Below are 12,309 nucleotides of genomic sequence, written 5' to 3'. Positions count from 1 at the left end.
CATGAATAAATGTGTGTGACCCTTAGGTCGTTACAAAACATAGTTCAAATGTATTAAAGTTTGAATGCAAGATAAACAGTTCATGTGGTGATAACACTAGAGCAGCGGGTGTCTACGGCAAGACTAGCACGACAGCAGAAGCAAATAACCTTAAGCACCTGAGAAAAACATGCTTAAAAACGTCAACACAAAGGTTGGTGAGCTATAGTTTAAGTATAACAGTATGTAAGGTAGGCCACGAGATTTCAGTGCTACAAAGAGCGTTTCAAAATAGTATGATAAAGTATATGTTAACCGTGGGCACTTGGTAACTAACTTAACGTTTATACCCCCTGAAAGTACACTTGGCAAATGCGTATGTATACGAAGTATTAAACACTCGTTAAATGCTAGCGCTACTTGCCCGAGTGGGGATGTCAAACCCTATGGATCCATATCTAAGATTCGCATTCACCGGTTCAAAAACCAATGACTAAACGTTACCGAGCTAAAGGGAATGTTTCTGCCATTATATAACCCACACATATATAAAGTTTAAGTACTCGTGCCTAGTATGTAAAACATAAAATCCTCATGTATTCTCAGTTCCCAAAATAAGTTAAAGTAAAAAGGGAATGCTATAACTCACAATGATAATGTAGTCGTAAAGGCGAGTCGGGAAAAGTGTGCAAGTAATCGGTCCTAAAGTCCTCAGCCTAAGTCAAATAGTACTAAGCCATTAAATCATCTGAATAAGTTTAAAAGTACGTAAATAAGGTCTTAAAGGTCATCATCAATCATCATCAAACAAAAGGCGTAAAGTAAGTTTCGTTTATGAAAGTAGTTTAAAACAACGGCTGATATCTGTCAGTCACCACGGCCTCTACCATTACTGAAATAAGGTGAGACCAGCGGCCATGGCTCCGTATATAAGTCCTTTAAGTGTGGTGAAATTTACAGAAGCAAACTCATCTTCGTTTGACCGTGGCGACGGTCTAAGTGCGAGTAGGTCAGAAATTTCTACACAACGTTAAAAGGACATAGTGACGATCGGAGGGCCATAAATCCTAAACCGTAACTCGGATTAAGACGAGTCCTATATGAAAAGTTATCTACTCGAACAAATATATTTGAAAATCAAGGTTACAGTAGCCCAGGTATACTGGTCTATTTCAGAAACCAGAAAACAGTAGGTAGAAGGCAGAAAGCAGAAAAATAATGGGTTCCGGTGAGATTGGTGCTTGATGTTCATCATGGTTCTCATCCTTGATGCCTATAGCTTCAAGTGTACAACTTATTGATGTGTTTACATCATCTTTACCATGGTTTGACCATCATAACCCAAGTGTAAGTCTAAGACATGAAGCACAACTCACTTAAGAGTTGTATGAAGTTTGATGAACCAAAGTTACATCAAAGTCTTAGATCTAACACATACATGAACTTTTAAACTAATAATAAGTTACAAACCTAAAAGTGAAATTATGAAATCAATATCTTAAGTTGTAGAACATAGTTCTTAGTTTGATCTTGAAGATCCAAGACTCTAAAGTCTAGATCTAACATAAGTGTACAAAGTTATAATTAAAAGTTTCATTTACATGTTCTTGAACTTTTAAAGTTAACTTTAAGTTCAAGATTAATGAGATCAAGGCTAACTAGTAACACTTGACCAATAATAACCAACAAACATGAATTTAAAGTGCAAGAATAAAGTGATAAATTAAATAAACAAGTAAAAGGTTCATGGTTGTTAATACTTTTAAAGATTCAACCAAAGTTTGATCTTTAAGAAAAGTAAACCTTAAGTTTACTTCAAGAACTACAAGTATGATTCTAATCAACACATGAACTTGCAATCTTTTAAGAAAGTATATGTAGAACATAACTAGTAAGTTAGTTCTTTTTTGTTCTTGTAAATACAAGATATAAAAAGAATGAAACTAATGAGTTTGATTCTTGTATATGTAAGTAAGTAACAAAGTAACAAAGTAACAACAACTAACAACTACAAACAATTAACAACAAAGAACAAAGATGATGATGATTTAAGGGTGTATAGGTTCGGTTTTAATCAAGAAAAGAAGAAGAGAAAAACTCAAGTTACTTACAAGACTTGAGAGAAAAAAGAGAGAAAAAGAAAGCTAGCAAGTGTGTGTGTTTTGGAATGAGAGTAAAATGAGGAATACTAGTGAGTATTTAGTGTAAAAAAAAGAAAAATAAACCTCCCTAGCAAGCAAGGCTGACGGTTTTGGCTCCATGGGGGGGGAGGGATTAGTGTGTTGGTCACTAGCATGAAAAGCTTACAAAAGTTCGTTAATGGAGGTATGTGCATGGGGATTACATGTTAACTAGATTCCAATCAAAGTTAACAAACTAGTTTCCATCTAATTGATACTTACAAGTGGTAGGTTGGGCTAAAAGGTCCATTAAGAAGTAGGTTGGGCTTATAAGTCCTCATTCAAGAGTCCATTAACATTAACAAGGCCCAAGTTCAATTAATTAAAAATTAAATCATTTAAAGCCCAAGTAATTAACCAACAACCTTAGTTAATTAAAATGATTAATAAAACTTAATCATGAATGTAAATATTACTTGAAAGTATTATTCGTGTAAGTCTCGGGTGTCACAAAGACGTTTCGGGCAATTAAAGTCAAGTTCGGGCAATCATGGCAACATGTAAATGTAATAACATACATTCGTTATATCACACGTATTAATAATAATAATTTTTAATAAATAAACGTTGGAAAATCCAGGGTCGTTACATTACCCACCTGTTAAAGAAAATTTCGTCCCGAAAGTTAAGCTGAGGTAGATGGAGGAGTCGGGAAAAGGTGAGGATACTTCCGCATCATTTGATCCTCTCGCTCCCAAGTAAACTCAGGTCCTCGTTTGGCATTCCATCGCACTCGGACGATCGGAATCTTGTTGTATTTCAAAGTTTTGATCTCACGATCCATAATATCAACTGGTTCTTCCACAAAGTGGAGTTTGTCGTCAATCGTAAGTTCCTCAAGTGGTATGATAAGTTCAGGTGCAGCAAGACACTTTTTCAAGTTCGACATGTGGAAGGTAGGATGAACTGAGCTCAATTGTGCTGGTAGATCCAAACGGTAAGCAACGGGTCCAACACATTCCAAGATTTCAAAAGGACCAATGTATCGTGGGTTCAACTTTCCATGTTTTCCAAAGAGAATCACACCTTTTCAAGGTGCAACCTTCAACATTACCCAGTTGCCTGCGTTGAATTCAAAGTCCTTACATTTAAGATCGGCATAACTCTTTTGGCGGTCACTAGCAGTCTTAAGTCTAGCTTGAATCCGAGCAATCTTCTCCGTGGTTTCATGGACTACCTCGGGTCCGGTGATTTTCTTTTCGCCTACTTCGGCCCAACAAATAGGAGATCGGCACTTGCGGCCATACAACGCTTCAAAAGGTGTAGCATTAATGCTTGAGTGATAACTGTTGTTGTAAGAAAATTTGGCGAATGGCAAATGCCTTTCCCAGGCTTTTCCAAAGTCAATGACACATGCACGTAACATGTCCTCTAAGGTCTAAATCGTTCGTTCACTTTGTCCGTCAGTTTGTGGATGATACGCAGTACTCATGTCGAGACGGGTTCCCATGGCTTCTTGCAAAGAACGCCAAAATCTAGAAGCAAAACGGGGATCGCGATCTGAGATGATCGATAAAGGCACACCGTGACGAGATACAACCTCTTTAATGTATAATTGAGCAAGTCTCTCCATTGTATCTGTTTCCTTCATCGCTAAGAAATGTGCAGATTTGGTAAGTCGGTCAACGATAACCCAAATAGTATCGTATCCGCCCACCGTCTTTGGTAGCTTGGTGATGATATTCATCTTTATCCTTTCCCACTTCCATTGTGGGATTTCCAGTTACTGAAGTAACCCAGAAGGTCTCTGATGCTCGGCTTTAACCTTCGAGCAAGCCAAACACTTACCAACATAAGTCGCAACGTTCTTCTTAAGATTCGGCCACCAATACTATTCTTTAAGATCGTGGTACATCTTGCCCGCTCCAGAATGAATCGAATATCTCGATTTGTAGGCTTCATCAAGTATAAGGTTTCGTAGATCTCCATAATAAGGTACCCAAATTCTTTTGGCATAACATCAGAGTCCAGACTCCCTAACCTCGAATCGAGAGACAAGTATGTTCAAATGTTCGTGAGATATATTCTCCTCCTTGCGAGCCTCATCTTGGGCTACTCTGATTTGGCTGTTGAGGTTCGAATGGATGGTTATGTTCAGAGCCCTAACACGAAGAGGTGCCGTCCTCTCCTTTCGGCTTAAAGCGTCAGCTACAACATTGGCCATGCCAGGGTGATAATGAAGTTCACAATCGTAGTCGTTGAGCATCTCGATCCATCGACGCTGTCTCATATTCAATTGCTTCTGATCAAAGATGTGCTGGAGACTCTTGTGATCGGTGAAGATAGTACTCTTAGTTCCATACAAATAGTGTCTCCACAATTTGAACGCAAAGACAACGGCTCCAAGTTCAAGATTGTGAGTAGTGTAGTTCCGCTCGTGAATCTTCAATTGTCGGGAGGCATAAGCGATAACCTTTGAGCGTTGCATCAGTACACAACCAAAACTACTTTTCGATGCATCACAATAAACAACAAAGTCGTCACTGCCCTCAGGAAGTGATATGATAGGTGCGGTGGTTAACTTCTTCTTCAAAGTTTAGAATGCTGATTCGCGTGCGGGTTCCCAAATGAACTTCTTGCCCTTGTGAGTCAGTGCGGTCAAAGGACGCGCAATCAGGGAAAATCCTTCAATGAACCTTCGGTAGTAACCGGCGAGACCTAGGAATTGGCGAATATGAGTCGGAGTAGTCAGGGTCTCCCACTTGCTGATGGCTTCAATCTTGGTGGGATCAACTTTGATACCCTGGTCGCTCACAACATGACCCAGAAATTGTACTTCCTTCAACCAAAATTCACACTTGGAGAATTTGACGTAAAGTAGCTCTTGTCTCAAGAGTTCAAGTACTAGTCGGAGGTGTTGCTCATGCTCTTCTTCACTCTTAGAGTAGATGAGGATATCATCTATGAAGATGATAACAAAATTATCCAAGTACGGCTTGCAGACACGATTCATGAGGTCCATAAACACGGCAGGTGCATTTGTCAAACCGAATGGCATCACAAGAAATTCATAATGACCATAACAAGTTCTGAACGCAGTTTTCATCACGTCACTTTCCTTCACCCTCAACTGGTGATAACCGGATCGTAAATCGATCTTTGAGTAAACGCTCGATCCTTGTAGTTGATCAAAAAGATCATCAATTCATGGAAGAGGATACCGATTCTTGATTGTCAATTTGTTGAGCTCACGGTAGTCGATACACATACGGAAGGATCCATCCTTCTTCTTCACAAACAACACAGGTGTACCCCAAGGCGAGAAACTTGGTTGGATAAACCCTCGGTCTAGTAGTTCTTGTAGTTGACTCTGTAATTCTTGCATCTCGGAAGGTGCGAGTCTATAAGGTGCGCGAGCTACAGGTGCAGCTCCTGGCACTAAATCAATCTGAAACTCTACTCCTCTCTGCGGCGGCAATCCAGGCAATTCCTCTGGGAAGACATCGGAAAATTCGTTCACAATTCGAACGTCGTTCACGCTCTTCACCTCAGTTTCTACCGCTATCACATGTGCTAGGACAGCAAAACGTCCCTTCTTCATAATCTTTTGCGCTTTCACGCAACTAATGAGGTTCAACTTCGAGGTACGTCTCTCTTCATAGATAACCAGTGGTTCGCCATCTCCTTGTGGTATGCGAAGTGCTTTATCTCCACAGATAATATCAGCCTTTATCTTGCTCAACCAATCCATACCGATGATCACGTCAAAACTTCCCAATTTGATAGGTATCAAATCAATTTCGAAATCTGCACCAGCTATGTTGATAATAGCTCCACGACTAATATGGTCAACCTTTTAAAGTTTTCCATTGGCGACCTCAACAAGCATACTCTCTTTTAACGGGACTAATGACCAATTAATCTTATCGCAAAAATGTATACATACATAACTTCTATCCGCACTAGTATCAAACAAAACAGAAGCTAAAAGATTGTTGATTGTGAATATACCTGTCACCAAGTCAGGGTTTTCGCGTGCGTCCCTTGCATTAACGTTGAAAGCTCTAGCGCGTGGTGGTCCGCCGTATTTTCGCTTGCTTGGGCACGCATTTCTGAAATGGCCCGTCTGCCGCATTCGTAGCACTTTTTAGGTCCATTGGTATTCGCCTTCCCATTAAAAGTGGTAACCTTGCAGTCTTTTCCGATATGCCCAGCCCGTTGGCACTTCTCACACACAACATTACAATACCCAGTATGGTGTTTGTAACACCTCTTACATTGTGGTAAGGTTCCTTTGTAGTTCGGGTTGGAGTTGGTGTTGTTGTTGGGGTTGGGGTTTACACCGTTGTTGTTTCCTCTGAAACCCTCATGTCGTTTCGCCGGGTTCTGTTCATAGTTTCTTCCCCTGCTGTTGTTGTTGTTGTTGTTGTTGTTGTTGTTGTTGTTGTTGTTGTGGTTATCCCATTTGCGCTTCTCACTAGTACCTGCTTCAGACTTAGTTTTCTCCGGTTCATCGATGGTTATCTGATTCATTAAAGTACGGGAACATTCGGTGGTTTGGATGAGGTGACGTTTCCCTTAATGCTCTTAGGGAGTCCCCAGAAGTATCTCTTCATTCGCTTGAATTCTGGGGTGACCATTGTCGGACACATCAGGGCTAGTTCCAAAAATCTCCTGTTGTAACCATCAAGGTCGTTCCCAACGGCCTTTAACTGCATGAATTCCATTTCCATCTTTTGGATTTCGGTTCTCGGACAATACTCCTCAATCATGGCACACTTAAATTCTTCCCATGGCGTAGAATACGCCTCATCAATGCCTTGTGCCTGTGCCATTGTGTTCCACCACGTGAGTGCGCCGTCAGACAGCGTGCAAGAAGCAAATTTGGTTTTGTTGTCCTCCGAATAGTTGCTAACTCGGAATACTGATTCAAGTTTCTCGAACCATCTGGTGAGACCAACCGGTCCCTCAGTGCCGCTGAAGTTATGTGGTTTACAGCTCTGGAATTCCTTGTAAGTACACCCATTTCGAACGGGTTGAATAACCGGTGGTGGTGGCGGTGGCGGTGGAGCTTGGGGTTGCATTTCCGCAATGGCTGCGGCTACACGTTCTTGGATCATCTCTTCAATTTGATCAGCAGTAGGTGTGGATCGACCGTTAGCCATGGTGTTCTATACAAACATTTTGACTCAAGTCAAAATCCAGCATTCAATATATAATAATATAGTATATAACAACCAACATGTAAACGGCACAACACATGTTAATTAAGTAACGCAAGTTGATACAAGTACCGCAAAACACCATACAGTAACGTAAATAGAACACTTGTGCAAAAAGTAACATCACAAAGTTTCCATTCATTAATAATAAGTTTCATACATCATGATAGATTCGTACAATACATAAGTGAAATATGAAACTACAACTAGATTACATCATGAAATCTAATACAGAAGGTCCTATGGTGAAGGTGGGTGTAGGATGTCTAAAACCTGAGCCAACTGCTCCTCAAGCTCAGTAACCCAAGCTCGGAGGATTCCTACCTCCCTTGTCAATTCCTCGACAGTGGGAGATGGTGGGGCAGGTGGTGCTGGTGGTGTAGGTGATGCGGGTGGTGCAGACCACACGAAATGGGGTGCAGACGTTTCGGCTCCAGAAATAGTCAGTACGTAACGGGGTGTCTTACGCACTTGTGGGTCGGCAGGGTACGGCACAAGCCGCTTACGAGCAGTAACCCTACAACGCCGACCAAATGTGTCAGTGAAAGCACGGCCTCCGGTGATCCCCAGAATGATGGTACCATCGAAGCAATATCGCTTCTTCGGCGGGGTGTAGGGTGGCTGAATAGGTATATCAGTAGGGTCCTCGTCGTCACTGGAGTCTGATGAAGAATCATCTGATGAAGAATCGGCGGATGAGGAGTCATCCAAATCATGTGATGGTGGCACGGGTGGCTGAACTAGCAGTCCGAAGGCGTCCAACATCTCTCTGTGTCTGCCTGGCGGAATCGGCACTAAACGTCCATTAGCAGCGCGTCGGCACGGCATGCGCATATGGTTATGAAATGGCCCTTCCCCGAACTCTGCGGGAATCACAACACCACCGATGCGGGGCTGTGGCTCCGAGGGTCCGGGAGCAGACGGAGCTGGAATCTCCGTAGGGTCCACGTGTCTGTCAATAGTAGCCACTGGTGCAGGCGCCTGGCTGCTAGTCCCGGAAGATGAAGCGCCGGGGTCACTCGTGGGTAGCGGGATCGGTGTGTCGGCAGCAGCAGCAGGTGGGGTGGCTGACGAGTCTAAACTGCCCAAAACGATAGTAGGTGGAACATCCGACATCTGAACAAGGAAAAATAAATTTTCCATGTCAGTAAGTCATAAAGCAAGCACGTATTAGGCCAACAGTTTAAATCATGTATAACAATAAGTAGCATGGCAATAATAACGAATCGTACAGAAGTAGCATGCAATCGAAAACAAGTAATTTCATACAGTAGTGAAATCATGTAATAGTATATGGCATATAGCAGTAAAAGTAAGCAGCAGTATGCAGTAAGTCCAGCGAAAACAAGTAAACTAGCAAGTTGTAGATTAGTACTATTAGTGAATCCTACTCGGGTCGGTCTTAGAATCACTAATGCAACCTAATTTCCTACAACCAATGCTCTGATACCAAATGTGATGCCCCGTACAAAACCATCGTGTACGAATCATCAACAACAGGATCATTACAAGGTTAAGTACTATATGCTGTAATAAAAGAAGTTGCATTCAAGATAAAAAGGTGACGTCATAACCGACATCAAATGTTTTACACCAAAAGTATGCTTCTACGAATAGCAAGCATGAATAAATGTGTGTGACCCTTAGGTCGTTACAAAACATAGTTCAAATGTATTAAAGTTTGAATGCAAGATAAACAGTTCATGCGGTGATAACACTAGAGCAGCGGGTGTCTACGGCAAGACTAGCACGACAGCGGAAGCAAATAACCTTAAGCACCTGAGAAAAACATGCTTAAAAACGTCAACACAAAGGTTGGTGAGCTATAGTTTAAGTATAACAGTATGTAAGGTAGGCCACGAGATTTCAGTGCTACAAAGAGCGTTTCAAAATAGTATGATAAAGTATATGTTAATCGTGGGCACTTGGTAACTAACTTATCGTTTATACCCCCTGAAAGTACACTTGGCAAGTGCGTATGTATACGAAGTATTAAACACTTGTTAAGTGCTAGCGCTACTAGCCCGAGTGGGGATGTCAAACCCTATGGATCCATATCTAAGATTCGTGTTCACCGGTTCAAAAACCAGTGACTAAACATTACCGAGCTAAAGGGAATGTTTCTGCCGTTATATAACCCACACATATATAAAGTTTAAGTACTCGTGCCTAGTATGTAAAACATAAAATCCGCATGTATTCTCAGTTCCCAAAATAAGTTAAAGTAAAAAGGGAATGCTATAACTCACAATGATAATGTAGTCGTAAAGTCGAGTCGGGAAAAGTATGCAAGTAATCGGTCCGAAAGTCCTCAACCTAAGTCAAATAGTACTAAGTTAGTAAATCGTCCAAATAGGTTTAAAAGTACGTAAATAAGGTCTTAAAGGTCATCATCAATCATCATCAAACAAAAGGCGTAAAGTAAGTTTCGTTTATGAAAGTAGTTTAAAACAACGGCTGACTTTAGTCAGTCACCACGGCCTCTACCCTTACTGAAATAAGGTGAGACCAGTGCCCATGGCTCCGTATATGAGTCCTTTAAGTGTGATAAAATTTACAGAATCAAACTCATCTTCGTTTGACCGTGGCGATAGTCTAAGTCCGAGTAGGTCAGATATTTCTGCACAACGTTAAAAGGACATAGTGACGATCGGAGGGCCATAAATCCTAAACCGTAACTCGGATTAAGACGAGTCCTATATGAAAAGTTATCTACTCGAACAGAGATATTTGAAAATCATGGTTACAGTAGCCCAGATATATTTTTCTGTTACAGAAACCAGAAAACACTAGGTAGAAGGCAGAAAGCAGAAAAATAATGGGTTCCGGTGAGTTTGGTGCTTGATGTTCATCATGGTTCTCATCCTTGATGCCTATAGCTTCAAGTGTACAACTCATTGATGTGTTTACATCATCTTTACCATGGTTTGACCATCATAACCCAAGTGTAAGTCTAAGACATGAAGCACAACTCACTTAAGAGTTGTATGAAGTTTGATGAACCAAAGTTGCATCAAATTCTTAGATCTAACACATACATGAACTTTAAAACTAATAATAAGTTACAAACTTGAAACTGAACTTATGAAATCAAGATCTTAAGTTGTAGAACATAGTTCTTAGTTTGATCTTGAAGATCCAAGACTCAAAAGTCTAGATCTAACATAAGTGTACAAAGTTATAATTAAAAGTTTCATTTACATTTTCTTGAACTTTTAAAGTTAACTTTAAGTTCAAGATTAATGAGATCAAGGCTAACTAGTAACACTTGACCAATAATAACCAACAAACATGAATTTAAAGTGCAAGAATAAAGTGGTAAATTAAATAAACAAGTAAAAGGTTCATGGTTGTTCATACTTTTAAAGATTCAACCAAAGTTTGATCTTTAAGAAAAGTAAACCTTAAGTTTACTTCAAGAACTACTAGTATGATTTTAATCAACACATGAACTTGCAATCTTTTAAGAAAGTATATGTAGAACATAACTAGTAAGTTAGTTCTTGTTTGTTCTTGTAAATACAAGATATAAGAAGAATGAAATTAATGAGTTTGATTCTTGTATATGTAAGTAAGTAACAAAGTAACAAAGTAACAACAGCTAACAACTACAAACAATTAACAACAAAGAACAAAGATGATGATGATTTAAGGGTGTATAGGTTCAGTTTTAATCAAGAAAAGAAGAAGAGAAAAACTCAAGTTACTTACAAGACTTGAGAGAAAAAAGAGAGAAAAAGAAAGCTAGCAAGTGTGTGTGTTTTGGAATGAGAGTAAAATGAGGAATACTAGTGAGTATGTAGTGTAAAAAAAGAAAAATAAACCTCCCTAGCAAGCAAGGCCGACGGTTTTGGCTACATGGGGGGGAGGGATTAGTTTGTTGGTCACTAGCATGAAAAGCTTACAAAAGTTGGTTAATGGAGGTATGTGCATGGGGATTACATGTTAACTAGATTCCAATCAAAGTAAACTAACTAGTTTCCATCTAATTGATACTTACAAGTGGTAGGTTGGGCTAAAAGGTCCATTAAGAAGTAGTTTGGGCTTATAAGTCCTCATTCAAGAGTCCATTAACATTAACAAGGCCCAAGTTCAATTAATTAACAAATTAATCCATTTAAAGCCCAAGTAATTAACCAACAACCTTAGTTAATTAAAATGATTAATAAAACTTAATCATGAATGTAAATAATACTTGAAAGTATTATTCGTGTAAGTCTCGGGTGTCACAAAGACGTTTCGGGCAATTAAAGTCAAGTTCGGGCAATCATGGCAACATGTAAATGTAATAACATACATTCGTTATATCACACATATTAATAATAATAATTATTAATAAATAAACGTTGGAAAATCCAGGGTCGTTACAAAGACAATCTTTCATTTCATCGAAAGTTGACAGACATGCATACCATTTTATAATATATCCAACTATAATTGACTTGATAATAATCTTGATGAACTCAACGACTCGAATGTAACGTCTTTTGAAATATGCCATGAATGACTCCAAGTAATATCTATAAAATGAGCAAATGCACAGCGGAAGATTTCTTTGGTACCTGAGAATAAACATGCTTTAAAGTGTCAACCAAAAGGTTGGTGAGTTCATTAGTTTAACATAAACAATCGTTTCCATCATTTTAATAGACCACAAGATTTCATATTTCCATTTCTCATAAACATACGTTCAATGCAAAGAGACAAAAAATATCATTCATATGGATTGAACACCTGGTAACCGACATTCACAATATGCATATAAGAATATCCCCATCATTCTGGGATCCTCCTTCGAACATGATATAAATTTCAAAGTACTAAAGCATCCGGTACTTTGGATGGGGCTTGTTGGGCCCGATAGATCTATCTTTAGGATTCGAGTCAATTAGGGTTTCTGTTCCCTAATTCTTAGATTACCAGACTAAAAAGGGGCATATTCGATTTCGATAATTCAACCATATAATGTAATTTCGATTACTTGTGTC

This window comes from Rutidosis leptorrhynchoides, chromosome 5, assembly GCF_046630445.1.
Source record: "Rutidosis leptorrhynchoides isolate AG116_Rl617_1_P2 chromosome 5, CSIRO_AGI_Rlap_v1, whole genome shotgun sequence".
NCBI lineage: Eukaryota > Viridiplantae > Streptophyta > Magnoliopsida > Asterales > Asteraceae > Rutidosis > Rutidosis leptorrhynchoides.
Note: the sequence above shows the minus strand (reverse complement) of the source record.